Genomic DNA, 16,034 nt, shown 5'->3' on the forward strand with positions numbered 1-16,034 from the left:
TTCTCTCAGTCTAGTTTCCCTCAGATGACCGTGAGACAAGTATTCGAGTACAAGCAGTTTATGTAAGTGATGATCTCAGGGAATACTGGGAGGAGCATAAGGAAGTGAGATAGAGAATGGAAAGATGCCAATAAAAGGTGCCTGATGCAACAAATTATGACATGGACAACTGGGGCTTACTCTGCTACACACGTGGTCAGAGCAGCTTCTGTAAATATAAAAGTATTCTCAAGTTTAAAAAGTGCATTTTAAAAAATCTTGTCAAATTTAGCTGGATTTCAATTGTGTAAAAATGCTAGAGGTGACAAGGAACGCTCGCAAGTTGTGTTCAGACTTGCCCATTGTAGGAATGGCCCTGACTTTTGCATACATCAATCAGCTATGTTGGATCATGTATCTTTGCATTGGCGAGACAGACAGGTGCTCCTTAACCTAGGTCACTATTTAGTAATCATATACTTCTTTCCTCTTGGGTATCATCTGGACTGCTATGCAGGAAGGAGTACCAACAAATCTTTCCCAGAAGTAAAACTGAAACAAAGAGCCAGTTGTTTCTTGGAAGTGAATTTCAACGTGTGATACCTGTTTGGCTCACTTTCCAAGGTATGGGTGTTACACATGTGAGGAGGTGACTTAGGCTCGTGCTAGGTTTTATGATTTAGTAGTATAGTACAGTGATATTATTAGATCACCCACAGTTCCAACCCCCAAACTCAGTTGAGTGCACCCGTAAAACTGTTGAAATAACAATACACTGTTGTTTTCCAAGGCTTCCATAGCAAAATATCGTAGGCTGTGTGGCTTAAACAATAGAGATGTATTTTTGATAATTCTGGAGACTGAAAATCCAAAATCAGTGTGTGGGAAGGGTTGATTTCTCCTGCGACGCTGCTCCTTGGCTCACAGGGAGTTGCCTTCTTGCCATGTCCTCACATGACCTTTCCTCTGTGCACAACCATGGCCCTGGTGTCTCTTCCTCTTCTTATAAGGACACCATTCCTATTGGATGAAGGCCCTACCCTTCTGACCTCATTTAATCTTAATTAGTTTTGTAAAGGCCCTATCTCCAAATCCAGTCACATTGTGGATTAGGGTTTCAACATACTAATTTGCGGAGAACACGATTCATTCCACAAGTGCACCAAATCCCTCGTTATTCAAATGAACTTACAGAAAAATATGCATTACCCTTGCTGATGCTCTTCTCTCAGATAAGCTCTATGCTTTATCTCTGAATTTGTCACGCCCTGTTATAATGTGCATATACATTCCTATTCATAATTATCCTGTTATGTTGCCACAGCAGAAATCAGCATTTTGTAAAGGCAGGCGGGTGGGGGCGGGGGCGCTGTTAACCTCTGGGAAAAAAATAAGACTCAGTGGAATGCTTAAGTGTGCCAGGAAAGCAAATGCTATTAAATATTCTTAGACATACATGACTGTTCACCAATGGAGACCAATTTCAAATACGAAAATTAGTTAAGTTCTTGTACACTAGAGAAGAACACAAGGAATGGGAGAACTTCTGAATGATATAATCTGTTCCTGCTGATCCTTGAAATTCCCATTGCTGGGCCGGTCACAGTGGCTACTGCCTATAATCCAGCACACTGGAAGGCCAAGGGGAGTGGATTGCTTGAGTCCAGGAGTTCAAGACCAGCCTGGGAAACATGGTGAAACCTGATCTCTACAAAAAAAATACACATACACGCAAAATTAGCTGGGCATGGTGGTGCCCACCTGTATTCCTAGCTACGTGAAAAGCTGAAGTGATAGGATCTCTTGAGCCCGGGAAGTTGAGACTACAATGAGCCATGATTGTGCCACTGCACTCTAGCCTGGGGAACACAGTGAGACTCTGTCTCAAAATAAATAAATAATTAAAAAATAAAATAAAATCCCATTGGCTTCACAGAGAACTAGAGAGTTGAGTAATTACACTAAATTGTAGGCAATATTTTTTGTGATAATAATTAATACGATTATTCAAGTAACTGCTGTCAAACTTTAGAAGTATGGAGAGTAACAAGGAATATTAGGCACAAAATAAGAATTATGAAAATATGTCCAAGCTGATAAGAGTTGACTTCAATTTGCTTCATAAAGCTACCTGACCATGAAAGATACATTACAGTAGCCTGAGATTTGTTAATAAGTTTTTCTTGTTCAAGCCTGCTGAAGTATTTCAAGTTTTTAAATTTTATGCCAAGTAAAAATATGTTCACATGTATAAATATTTAGGACCTGAGTGATGGTGCTCTGGTGTTTTAGTTTCTAAGACATAGTTTTATTTCACTTCTGTGATGGTTAATTTTAGGTATCACCTTGACTGGGTTAAAGGAAACCCTGATAGCTGGTATACCATTGTTTTGGGGTAGGTCTGTGAGGGTGTTTCCAGGGAAGAGTGAATGAGTGGACTACATAAGGAAGTTCTGTCCTTACCCAGAGAGGGCATGAACCACCCAATCAGCCTAGCACCAGCATAGAACCAAAAGGCAGGGGAAAGGCGAATTGGCTCACTTGATCTCTTTCCTCTGTGGATGAGTCTATCTTCTCCCGCTAGTCTATCTAGACTTCTCCCGATAGTCTATCTCTATCTTCTTGGATATCAGAACTCCATGTTCTCCAGCCTTCAGACTCCTGGACTTGCCCCAGTGGCTCCTTAGGTTTTCAGGCCTTTGGCCTTGGACTGAGAGTTTCACAGTCAGCTTCCCTGGTTCTGAGGGCTTCAGACTTGGACTGAGCCACACTACCCACTTTTCTGGTTCTCCAGCTTAAAGATGGCTGACTATGGGACTTCCCGGTCTCCATAACCATGGAAGCCAATTCTCTTAATAAATCCCCCTCTCATATGTCAGTATCTATATATCTATACTAAATCTATCTATATCTATATTACATATATATAGAAACATACCCTACTTATTCTTTTTCTTTAGAGAACCCTAAAAATCTTCTAAGAAAATTATCTTGAAATTGAGCTTTATTAGAAAAGAAGAATGAGTATCTTATTGAATTATTCATGTAAATATTTACCAGTCATCATAAGACTGATATTTAGTTTACTTAAACTAAGTTTGTAATTAGATTTTCTCATAGAACATAATTTTTCTGTCCTGCTATTATCATTTATCACATGAGACACACCAGCCTATATAAACCTAAATAGACTGTATTTGAAGAACATAGGCTTAAAATTAAAATAGCATTTTTAAGCTGAGCATAACTTGGAGGTTATAATGTCTATCCTCTTTCAGAGGAGGCACTCTGCCCTTTTGTCTCCATTTCATAATTATAAACACCTTTAGTGTGATAAATGAGAAGTAACATTGGACAATCAGGAACACTGAAATCCAGCCCTGGCCTGTCTACTTAATGGCTTAGTGAACTTAAATCAAAGTAAGCTCTAGCTCTACCATTAAGTAGGCATGAGTTCAAATCCAGGCTCTCCTGTTCATCAGTTTGGGACCTCAGGTAAGTTGTCGAATGAGGAATTGATTTCTTTGTATGTGCCTAACTTTGGTTAACATAAAGAAAGATATCGTATATCCCAACTTATGTTTTGAGGATTGTCCTCTGTAGAATATTCTTATGTTAATCTGCTCTATAAAAGATCACAGTTTCAAGGTTCGAACAGTAAAAATATTTATTTTTTAAAAATTTCAATGAGTAAAGTAATTTTATACTATGTCCATGAGAGCCTAGAAGGAAAAGTGATCAATTTCTAATATTGCCAAATAAAGCCTCCTTGGGTCAGATAGAGTAGGTAAGACCATACCACACTACCCCACCTGTGGTAGGTAGTTTTGTGAGTCAGCTTGGCCAGACTATGGTACCCATTTAATCAGACACTAACCTGGATGTTGCTATGAAGATATTTTGTACAAGTCGTTAAAATCTACAATCAGTTGACTTTTTTTTTTTTTAAACAAAAAAGAAGATTAATAATCTGGGTGAATCCTATCCAATCAGTTCAAGGTCTTAAGAGCAAAACTGAGGTTTCCCTAAGGAAGAACTCACAGCTGTGCGCCACAGTGCCAACTGCTGCCTGGGAGTTTCCAGCCTACCAACTTGCCCTGCAAATTTCAGACTTGCCAGCCACCACAGTTGTGTAAGCCAATTTCTTGAAATAAATCTCTTTATGTCCTACTTGATCATCCTATTGGTTTGGTTCTCACATAGAGCCCTGGCTAATACACCTCTGTGAACTGGGTTTTAGGGATACAAAAATTAATGAGAAGTAAATCCCAAATTCTGATAGTATTGGAGGAGAAGCCTGTGTGGAAAACTGAGCATGCTCTCAACAGGAACAGTTAGGGAGTGCGGGAGGCTGGGATTACTGGAGAAGAGTGAGAGGCTGCTGTAGTGAATAACTTATTTGTTCATGTAGTGAATTAAGTAGTGTCCCCCGAAATCCATGTCTACTTAGAACCTCAGAATGTGATCTTATTTGGAAGTAGGGTCTTTACAGGCATTATTAGTTAACAATCTTGAGTTGAAACCATCCTTGATTTAGCCTGGGCCCTAAATCCAACGACTAGTATCCTTTTAAGGAGAGAAGAAGACACAGAGATATAGAAGGAAGCCAATGCAAAGATGGAGGCAGATATTGGAATTTTGCTGCCACAAGTCTAGGAACACCTGGGGCCACCAAAGCTGGAAGGATTCTTCCTGAGAGTCTTCAGAGGGAACATGCCCCTCTCAACACCTTGATTTCAGGCTTCCAGTTTCCAGAACACTTCCATTGTCTTAAGCCACACAATGTGTGATATATTGTTATGGCAGCCCCAGGAAACTAACATTGTGCACATGATGTTTTCAAACTGAACTAGCTCCCTCACAACTTCAATTCAAAATACAGCTGAAGTATTAAAACATGGGGGCCAGCAATGTCAAATTGCAATCTGAGAACAACAAGCATGAAATGCCATTGCCAAGTACATCTCTTCCAAGGAACGATATTCAGATCATGAGCGTCTGTGTCCATGGGGGCCAGGGATGGATGAGCAGAGAGAGATATGTATTTATAAATATACCTTTATATGCATTTGTAGTTATGTTCACTGCACCTATAAATAGATCTGTCCTTAGAGCTTGGTAAGGATTTCTTAGTTCCAAGAAACACATAGTTAAATGTTACATGTCCAGTTTCAATGAAAGCAGACTCTGAGGTAGAGGTGAGCCTGCAGGATGTTGGCTGGGGAAGGCTTCTGGGATTAACACCTGTGAAGGAAAGTAAAAGCAGCAAGATAAGCAAGCAAGAAGTTGGACGGTCATGTAGTCACTGTCTGGCCTTTGCCAACCCCGCCATCACACTGAGTACCTGAGGTTGAGATAACCCTTGAAAATTGGCCCGTATATACATTGAATAGGAGCTGCCCTTGGGAAGGGGACATGGCCTTGGATGTAAAAGCTCCATTTAGTGCCGGGCGCGGTGGCTCACGCCTGTAATCCCAGCACTTTGAGAGGCCGAGGCAGGTGGATCACGAGGTCAGGAGATTGAGACCATCCTGGCTAACATGATGAAACCCCGTCTCTACTAAAAATACAAAAAATTAGCCGGGCATGGTGGCGGGCGCCTGTAGTCTCTTCTACTCCGGAGGCTGAGGCAGGAGAATGGGGTGAATCTGGGAGGCGGAGCTTGCAGTGAGCTGAGATCGCGCCACTGCACTCCAGTCTGGGCGACAGAGCGAGACTCTGTCTCAAAAAAAAAAAAAAAAACTCCATTTAGCTTAGGCAGCTCTCAGAGGGAAATGTTAGAGGCAGAAGGGGGATCTCAGTGGACAGTGCAGCGTCCATTACAGCAGGTTGCCGAGAAGTAGAAAAGCCAGTCTCTGATTTAAACGAGATCAGAAACCATTCTGTAATATTTATGTTGTAGCTATGTCACCTGTAAAATGATTAAAAAATTATAATAAGTTAGTCACTGTAAATAAAAATACATAACCTATTGCCTGGTGTACAGTGCTTTACATTTATTGAAACTATTTGTATCAGTAAAAGTGAGTTTTCCAAACATGTGATAACATACGAATGCTTCAAGCCTTCTCTTGTAGTGTTCTAAGCTTCAAAGCATGCTCAAAGGAAAATGACTAAAAGCATTTAGACGACCTGAGTACAACTTCTACTTCTCCATGTTACTTTTAGTTCTTTTATATGCTAACTTCATAACTGTTCTCAGAATCTTCAGCTACAAAATGAGGTCTTCAAACTTATTCCTAGAGTACATTTAAACTCTAATATTCAGTACTTGAGAATTCATAAACTCCATTGAGCTGCTAAATTCTTCACAGATGTCTCACGGTTACCTGGGAGTAAATGGCAACTTGGACAATGGAACCTACGTTTTGTTCAGTAAGAGAAGCTAAATTCTAGCTTGTTCTTATGAAAACAGTCAAATTGCCTCAGTTTTAATCCTGCTTTACCAGACAGTAGTCATGTGACCATGGGCAAGTTATTTGATCTCCCTTTGCCCCAGTTTCCTCATGTGTAGTGATATGGTTTGGCTGTGTCCTCACCCAAATCTCATGCTGAATTATAATCTTCATAATTCCTACATGTCATGGGAGGGACCTAGTGGGAGGTAACTGGATCATGGGGACGGTTTCTCCTGTGCTGTTCTCGTGAGAGTGAGTGAGTTCCCACGAGATCTGATGGTTGTATAAGCGTCTGGCATTTCCCCTGCTGGCGCTCATTCTCTGTTCCACTGCCGTGTGATGTGTGATGTGGTGCCTTCCACCATGATTGTAGTTTCCTAAAGCCTCCCCAGCCATGCTGACCTGTGAGTCAGTTAAACCTCTCTTCTTTATAAATTACCCAGTCTCAGGTATTTCTTCATAGCATCACGAGAATTGACCAATACATGTAGCACGGGGACAATATTAGCATTGACCTCACAGAGTTGTTCAAGTTATAAGTGGGTTAATTTATGCACAGCGCTTAGAACAGAGCCTGGCACACTGTAAGCACTCCCCAAATGTCACACATAATGGTTGTAGTTTTTGTTGAAACAGAATAATCCCCCAAAGTCAATATCACCCCATTTGGAACACTCTACAGAGTAAAAGGAGTTTGTCTCTTTTTGAATCCTAGTTCTACAATAAGCACATTGATAAAACCAGCATTTTTTTATAACCATTTTTTGGACTATCCTCCTCTTGGGACTATAAATTAGGAAGAAAAAGAGCAAGGTCACCTTAAAACTGGGAAAAAAATTTATAAGAAATCACTCGCAGTTACTAAGGAGTAAGAGACCAATACCTTTTTCGCTGTTAATGCAAATTTTCCACACAGTGTAATGACCTCCTTCCATCTCAATATGATATTCATTAAGATGTTTTAATAGGTTATGGAAAATTTTGAAGAAGGCTTTATATAGAAAGTTAAATTTAGAGTGGATTTTTGGAAGACTCTGTTTAAGTTATTGTTGGCATCCCATGTAGTTCTCTTCATTAGCAAGGTCCTTTACCTGAAAATGGAATCCTGGTGCTCTAATGGCTTGTTTGCCCCTATGGCTTGTCTCCAGTTCCAAATCTCCTTCCTCAATATGCAAATGAACAATGTGTCACAGGGATACTGATTCTATCTGCTGAGTGTTCCCACACCGAAAAAAAAAAAAAAAAAAAAAAAGCATAAAACACATGTGAGATAAGAAGCAAGTAAAGAGAGTGTAGAGTTTATCCTTTCTTTGATCTGTTTCTTTCAAAAAAAATATGGGCTATTCCACTATGCTTTTTTCTACACAGTTTAGGATTCTAATGGCAGAGCAGTACTATAAATCTCACGGAAATTCATACTTCTTTGATTATATTTTTACAGTATGAGGATTGAGTTGAAATAGTAGTGAGCTTAAGATCAAAAGACTTAAAGCATTGAAAAAATAAGTATTTGGATTTTCTTTATTTTTATAATTTGAAAGTTGTGCTCTGTAGCTTGTACATCTTGATTCCTTTCCCTTACATATTTCACCAGCCTTAAAATATGCCTGTCCCCCAAAACACACCCCCCCGCAAAGCATGCCAAGCTGGTTTTGCCATTATCTAGCTTGGTGGCTTTAGCAAGCCTCTTTGCCTTTTGAGACCTCAGCTACAAAATATGTTGGCAGAGGTGAGGAGGTAAGTATTCATTATCCAGTCTCTCACATTTTTTCCTCTAATGTTCTAAGATCCTTATTTAGCTTTGTTTTGTTTGTTCAAAGAATGAGACACTAGAGCTTCACATTATATTTCTTCCTTTTAAATTATGTACACAGTATGCATGTCCCAGGATTAGACACTCTGTAGAAAATCTAATCCTTGATTAGATCTGTCTTATCAGTGAAGTTAATTCCTTGATTATAATAAAAAATGAACATTTTGATATGGAAGTCTAAAAGGCAGAAGAGCGGTAGTGACCAAGCAGACCTCAGGATTATGGGGAGATGGGATCAGACAGAAGAGCCAGTGCCTGAGCTACTTTTAAAAACAGAATGCACTTTCCTATCATCTACCTTGGTGGTAACTAGGATTTGGTCTCCCACAGGTATTTATTATTTCATATGTGTGTGGGCACTATCATGTGATAATGGCTGGTCTTTACTAACGAGGGCACAGCACTTCCCAGATGGTTTTACCTTTTAATATATAAGTTCCTTGAAGATTTGCTCCCCATTCTGTTTACTTAATATTTTTAACTGCTGATCTTTATGTATATACATAATATATGAAAATAATATGAAAATTATGTATCTTATAAAATATTCTCTCTTCATTATGTAATAATTTATAAAATCTTGAATACTCTAATTCCAATAATCTCCTAAACCAAAATAAATTGATAATATTTTACCCTTCTGTTAAAAAAATAAAGTGGCTTAGACTTTTAGAGAGATCTAAGATTTGTATTGCCAAATAATAGCTTAGGTTTCAAATATAATGTATAGGAAAGTAAGTTATGAACTAATTTATACTCCCACCAACAGTGTATAAGTGTTCCCTTTTCTCCACAACCTTGCCAACATCTGTGATTTTCTGACTTTTTGATAATAACCATTCTGACTGGTATGAGATGGTATCTCATTGTGGTTTTGATTTGCATTTCTCTATGATCAGTGATGTTGAGCTTTTTATATATATATATAATTGTTGGCCACATGTATGTTTTCTTCTGAAAAGTATCTGTTCATGTCCTTTACCCACTATTTAATGGGGTTATTTCTTGTAAATTTAAGTTCCTTATAGACTTTGAATATTAGACCTTTATCAGATACACAGTTTGCAAAACCTTTCTTCTATTCCATAGGTTGACTGTTCACACTGTTGATAGTTTCTTCTGCTGTACAGAAGCTCTTTAATTTAATTATGCCCCATTTGTCAATTTTTGTTGCAATTGCTTTTGGCATCTTCATTAAATCTTTGCCCGTGCCTACCCATTGTGCAAGACAGTGTGGTGATACCTCAAAGACCTAAAGACAGAAATATTATTTGACCCAGCAATCACATTACTGGGTATATACCCAAAGGAATATAAAGTATTCTATTTTAAAGACATATGCATGTGTATGTTCATTGCAGCACTATTCACAATAGCAAAGACATGGAATCAACCTAAATGCCCATCAATGATAGACTGGATAAAGAAAATGGGGTACATATACAGCATAGAATACTACATAACCATAAATAAGAACAAGAGCATGTCTTTTGCAGGGACATGGATGGAGCTGGATGCCATTATCCTTAGCAAACTAACACAGAAAGAGAAAAGCACATAGTACATGCTCTCACTTATAAGTGGGAGCTAACTGATGAGAACAAATGGACACATAGAGTGTAACAACATACACTGGAGCCTTTTGGAGGGTGGAGATTGGGAGGAGGGAGAGGATCAGGAACAATAGCTAATGGGTACTAGGCTTAATACCTGGGCGATAAAATAATGTGTACAACAAACCCTCATGACACAAGTTTACCTATGTAACGAACCTGCACATGTACCCTTGAACTTAAAAGTTAAAAATAATTTTTAAAAATCTTGTTGTAAAAGAAGTGCATATGCCATAACAGCTCAATAATTTTCAGGAACAGATCATTGTTGGTCGATGCTACTTTTAAAAAATCATTCTGCCTGATAATTGAAATTTCATTAATTTTCCTTTAAAATGATCAATCATCTTCTCATTAGTTCAAATATTTCCCTTTTATTTATTCAAAGCAAGAGAATGAGAGATGTTTCTTAGGAGAAAGGAAAGGAAAGCATTCCAATTTTGTAGTTTCACATGGGAGAAACAGTCTTTTATTTTTAAAAATATTTATTATTGCCGGGCACGGTGGCTCACACCTGTAATTCCGGCACTTTGGGAGGCTGAGGCGGGTGAATCACGAGGTCAGGAGTTCCAGACCAGCCTGGCCAAGATGGTGAAACCCCATCTCTACTAGAGTTACAAAATTAGCCGGGTGCGGTGGTGGGCACCTGTAATCCCAGCGGCTCAGGAGGCTGAGGCAGGAGAATTGCTTGAACCCAGGCAGCAGAGGTTGTAGTGAGCCAAAATGGTGCCACTGCACTCCAGCGTGGGCGACAGACTGAGACTCTGTCTCAAAATTAATTAATTAAATGTGTGTGTCTGTGTGTATGTGTGTGTGTGTGTCAAGATCTCGCTCTGTCCCCCTGGCTAAAGTGCTGTTTTGCAATCAAGGCTCACTGCAGCCTCCATCTACCAGGCTCATGGAATCCTTCTGAGTAGCTGGAACCACAACCTGTGTCTGGCTAGGTTTTTGTTGTTGTTGTAGAGATGGGGCCTTCCTGTGTTGTCAAGGCTGGTCTCCAACTCCTGGGCTTAAGTGATCCTCCTGCCTTGGGCTCCCAAAGTCCTGGGATTTTTAAAAATAATTAAGATGTGTTAGAGAAGAAGTTTTTTTGACAATATCCAACATAGTCACTAGTCATATAACTCTTACCCATCACAGACATTGTTCTTCAAGTTTCTGCCCTTTCCATTTCTTCCCATCCTCTTACTTCCGTTTCCTTCCTTTCACTCCTGTCTTCTGTCTTCATTCTTTCCCCAGGAAATCTCATGATTGTGCCTATACATTGCCAAATTTAACTACATACATCCTTCAGGTACCTCATCTATGCAGCAGGCTCTTTATGCACTATGGTCTTGAGTGCCCAGAATGGGATATCTTATCTAGGATGATCAACAAATTGTAAAATTGATGAGAACAGGTCTTGATAATGAATGTATAGTTTCTCTGATGTATGACTTCTTCCAACACTGACAGCCACCCAGACTTAAAACTGGTTTTTATCATTGTCTCACTGCTGCTCCTCCGCCATGTCCTATACATTTTGACGCCTTCAGTCATGTATGCAAGCATTTTTCTTCTCATGGGTGTGGATTCATTTACTCAACCAGCCTGTGTTAGTAACACTTCTACTTATGGGGCATGTATTTTCTAGGTGCTTTAGAAAATGCAACAGGATAAATCAAACGTGGTTCTGATGAGTTTTCGCCTATGATGTGTACTATATTTGCTCCTATTTGATCAGGCTATAATTACTTAACTTGCTCAGATTGCCTAAATATCTAATTACCTGAGAGTTTCACTGCTATCAGTTTCTTCTCATCTTTTGCAGAGTCATCTTTCCATGTCACTCTTTTGTCCAGAACAAACAAAAACAATACAATAACAAAAAGAAAAATTCCTGAGATGAACTTACTCCCTAATTTGGTGAGAAGAGGTTATCAGGAGCATCGGTGGTAGCTGTAGGCCAAAGCAAAGAATAAGTTACTTTTACTGGGAGGTACTTTAAAGTCATAAAACTCCACTAAAAATTGAATTCATAAAAAGTCACCTTAGCTTGCTTTCTTTAATTTTTCCCCAAATTAATGAGGCTTCTCTCTATTTTTTTTAACATTGATAGTTGCCTTCTCTTATTAATGAGAGACAGGTTGGCTTACTATTATGCTGAGAATGGAGAGAATTAAGAAAGCTGAATAATACCAGGATGGCAAAAGACTAGTATAGCTGTATCCTGGAAGACGAGCTCACTCTTTACGTCGAGGAAATAGACATCCTGCTTTCTCTTTTTCCCTTTCCAAAGGTCCCATGGCAGTTTGGTCAGAATGCTCCTCCTACATATAGCAAAACAAAACAGTACAAAACAAAATTTGCAATCCGTATGTTCATAAAGTGGATAATGTATTTAAGCCTTGTGTTTCTTTTTTCTCTTCAATGATTCATAGTGATGGTTTTCTCTGCCTGAAAAGACCTTCCACTGTATCTTAACTGCCTTTTTTTTGAGGGGGGTGTCTACAACACCTACCATGGTGACTAAGATTTAGTAAATATTTAATGACTATTTTATAAAAATATAAGTTTCACTCTATTTTTTATATTTAAGTTGAAGACTCAATAAAAAGTAAGTGATAACACTTAAAACAATGATCAAATATTAACTGACTCAAGACATAACTTCCTGTTCCCTGAAAAGCCAGTGACATTATAAAAATAAATAAATAACCTCACCAGAAAGACCCTGCTATACAATGCTACAAATCGCCTGTTTAGCAGATTCCCTCTCCTTCCTTTTTGGGTTTTATAGCTGGAGGCAGGTGGCTCATTAAAACTTGAAAAGAGTTTCTCCAAATTCAATTTCTGAATTCTCTGCAGGAATAGGCTTTGTAGAATCTCATTGAGCATGGGCACATTTGTTTATTTGTTTGTTTTGTTTTTCTTCATCATCAACATGGAACTCACTCAAACTGATTAGCAGTTAGAATTAGAGTCATTGCACATTGTTTCCTACGCCACACTTTCATATCCAGAACCAGTAGGTTGCTCTTTAATTCCTGCTAGTGGGCCATGAGTTTTCACCTTTTATTCACAACTCACAACACAGGAACCTTGCCATGTCGAGTCAGAAGCAGGGTGAGTTTTTCTGATCTTTAGAAGTCTTTGGAAAGAAAATTTATTTTAGTATGGCAATAAAATGTTATTACATCTGATAGCAAAATATGTGTGTATACATATATAAAAATATACACACATATATGTATATATATAAATGTGTGTGTGTATATATATTATATAGACTACTTAAAAATAAAATGGTTGAGAAGAAAACAGATTATACATCAAAGAAGGTAGGAGTATTTCTCTCATACAGACAATGAAAAATTTTTGCAATGAGATGTAAAGGTTAAGCATTTTGTTCAAAATCACAAAACAAGTGAGTAATGTATCTGAGAAAAAAATCTAGGATACTCCCAGCCTCATTCTCTATCCTCTGATCTTGAAACTATATTTTCATTTTTATACTCTGTCTCACAAGACTTACCTACCAAGGAACTACTTTTGTCAGTGAAAAAAAGGCAGTTTTATTCCCTGGTCCTATTGATATCCCATCTTTCACTATCAATTGCCAACTACCTGCCTAGGGACATCATAGAAGTTTTTATCAGGGGAAGTCATCTTACTTGATCTTCCAAGACTATTCTTATTTTTTTTAATATTGCCAATTGATCTCAAAATCATCAGGGATTTAAAAGTTTGGTTTAATTTTTAAATTACTATATATACATTTATATTTATATTAAGTATATATATAAAAGTATATAATACATAATATATGTATAATGTATAGTATATATAAAAGTATATATATTATATATAATATACATAAAAGTATATATTATGTATATACTTTTACATATAGTGTGTATATATATAAAAGTATGTATATAATATATATATACTTTTAAAAAGTGAAATAACCCAACAAGATCTCCAATGAAAATAATTGATATGTGCCCTTATCTCAAGAACTCAGGCCCAAGACTTCAGAGGAAACCACTTTTAATGGCGTCCAGGTTTAGTTCTTCTTTTGGCTATCTTTACATTTCCAAATAAGGTGCCTGTGTTGCCGTTTCCTGATTTATCTTCTGCTTCAAGTGTCTTATTATAGATCAGTAAATATGGATTTATCTCAAAATCTTTCTCACTTTCTCTTCTATATGTCAGCGTTTTTGTTTCCCCTCTCAAGCCACTTTGATAACTTGGAATAATAGACATAAGCCAGTGTTTCTTATAATATCAAGCTGTGGATTGAATTTCATTTTCCACACCCTAAATTAATATGTTCAAGCCTTGACTTTAGAATGTAACCTTACTTGGAAATAAGGTCTTTAACTGAGGTTGAAAACATTAAAGAGGAGTCATTAGGGTGGGCTCTAATCCTGTGTGACTGGCGACTTTATAGAAAGGAGAACTGGACACAGGAACCCGCACAAAGGAAAGGTGATGTGAGCAGGTGTAGAGAAATGGCCATCTACAAGCCGAGGACAGAGGCCTAAAACAGATCTCACCCCCAGATCCCTCAGAAGGAAGCAACCCTGCCAGCACCTTGATCTCAGACTTTTAGCCTCCAACACTATGAGACAATACATTTCTGTTGTTGTCAGTCACTCAGTTTGTGGTACTTTGTTACAAGACCCCTAGGAAACTAAGACCAAGTATATAGTCAGGGGTCTCGTGACTACACACCACTATGTCTAAACATGGGTGTTCCCAGTACAGGACTAATGAAAGCCCCTAGTCAATTGGCCTTAGGCCCAGTTACAGCTTACAAGCTGGTGGCCTCTGAAAGACTACTGGGTCTGCTTCTCTTGAGGTAAAGCATAGCTTTTTTTTTTTTTTTTTTTTGAGACGGAGTCTCGCTCTGTCGCCCAGGCTGGAGTGCAGTGGCGGGATCTCGGCTCACTGCAAGCTCTGCCTCCTGGGTTCATGCCATTCTCCTGCCTCAGCCTCCCGAGTAGCTGGGATTACAGGCGCCCGCCACCTCGCCCGGCTAGTTTTTTGTATTTTTTAGTAGAGACGGGGTTTCTCCGTGTTAGCCAGGATGGTCTTGATCTCCTGACCTCGTGATCCGCCCGCCTCGGCCTCCCAAAGTGCTGGGATTACAGGCGTGAGCCACCGTGCCCGGCCGACAGGCAAGTTCTTATGAGTAAAATATATTCGTGTGACTTTTGGGTTAGTTGAACAATATACCTTTAAGAAATTATTTTTCAATTTATTAAAATATCCTATTAAAAATAAGCATTCTCCAACAAGTTAATGTTTTTTCTCATCATATTTTGTCATTGTAATTTAGTCCATAATCTCATCTCTCCTACTGAAAAAAGGCAATAAACATTAGTTTCTTCTCTTTTCTCTTATACCTTGAACATGTTTCATTGAAAAATTAACTCAAATATATTTTTTCCACTTAAAGTACTGATGTATTGTCTGAAATAAATTATGGGGACATGAAAGATATTAGAAGGTTGAGGAAGACTTTGAAACTCAATGTAGTTTATGAAATGTACCAAAGAAGAGAGTAGTGTTATAAATAATAATGAAGACAAATCTAGTGTTTATTTAACTAGCCTCTCTCTCTCTCTCGCTTAAGTCTCCTATATTGCCAATGAGTTAGTTAGATCAAAATCGATCCTTTAGATCAGTCATGGTGGCTCATGCCTGTAATGCCAACATTTTGGGAGGACAAGGTAGGCGGAGCACTTGAGGACAGGAGTTTGAGAACAGTGTGGCCAACATGGTGAAACACCCTCTCTATTAAAAAAATTAGCCTAGCAGGGTGGCAGGTGCCTATAATCCCATATACTCAGGAGGCTGAGGCACAAGAATCACTTGAACCTGGGAGGTAGAAGTTGCAGTGAACCGAGATATCATACCACTGCACTCCAGCCTGGGGGACAGAGTGAAACTCCATCTCAAAGAAAAAAAAGGAAATTGATTCTTTATTACAGTCCACAATAAGAGGCAGTTTCAACATCCCTGACTTCTTGAAAAAAGAGAATTTAGATTATCACACATGAACCTCATCAACTCATTCCTCTCTACTCCAAATCTTCCCTTGTATTTATGCCTATTTCCTTTCAGGCCCCTCCCCATCCTGCAAACTGCCTTAACCCACTTACCACCCCTTCCCAGGAGCGCAGGAAGGATGACTCCCTTAGTCTGAGGAAAGATCAACCTCTGCCTGCAGACTGTTCCACC

This window comes from Macaca thibetana, chromosome 18, assembly GCF_024542745.1.
Source record: "Macaca thibetana thibetana isolate TM-01 chromosome 18, ASM2454274v1, whole genome shotgun sequence".
NCBI lineage: Eukaryota > Metazoa > Chordata > Mammalia > Primates > Cercopithecidae > Macaca > Macaca thibetana.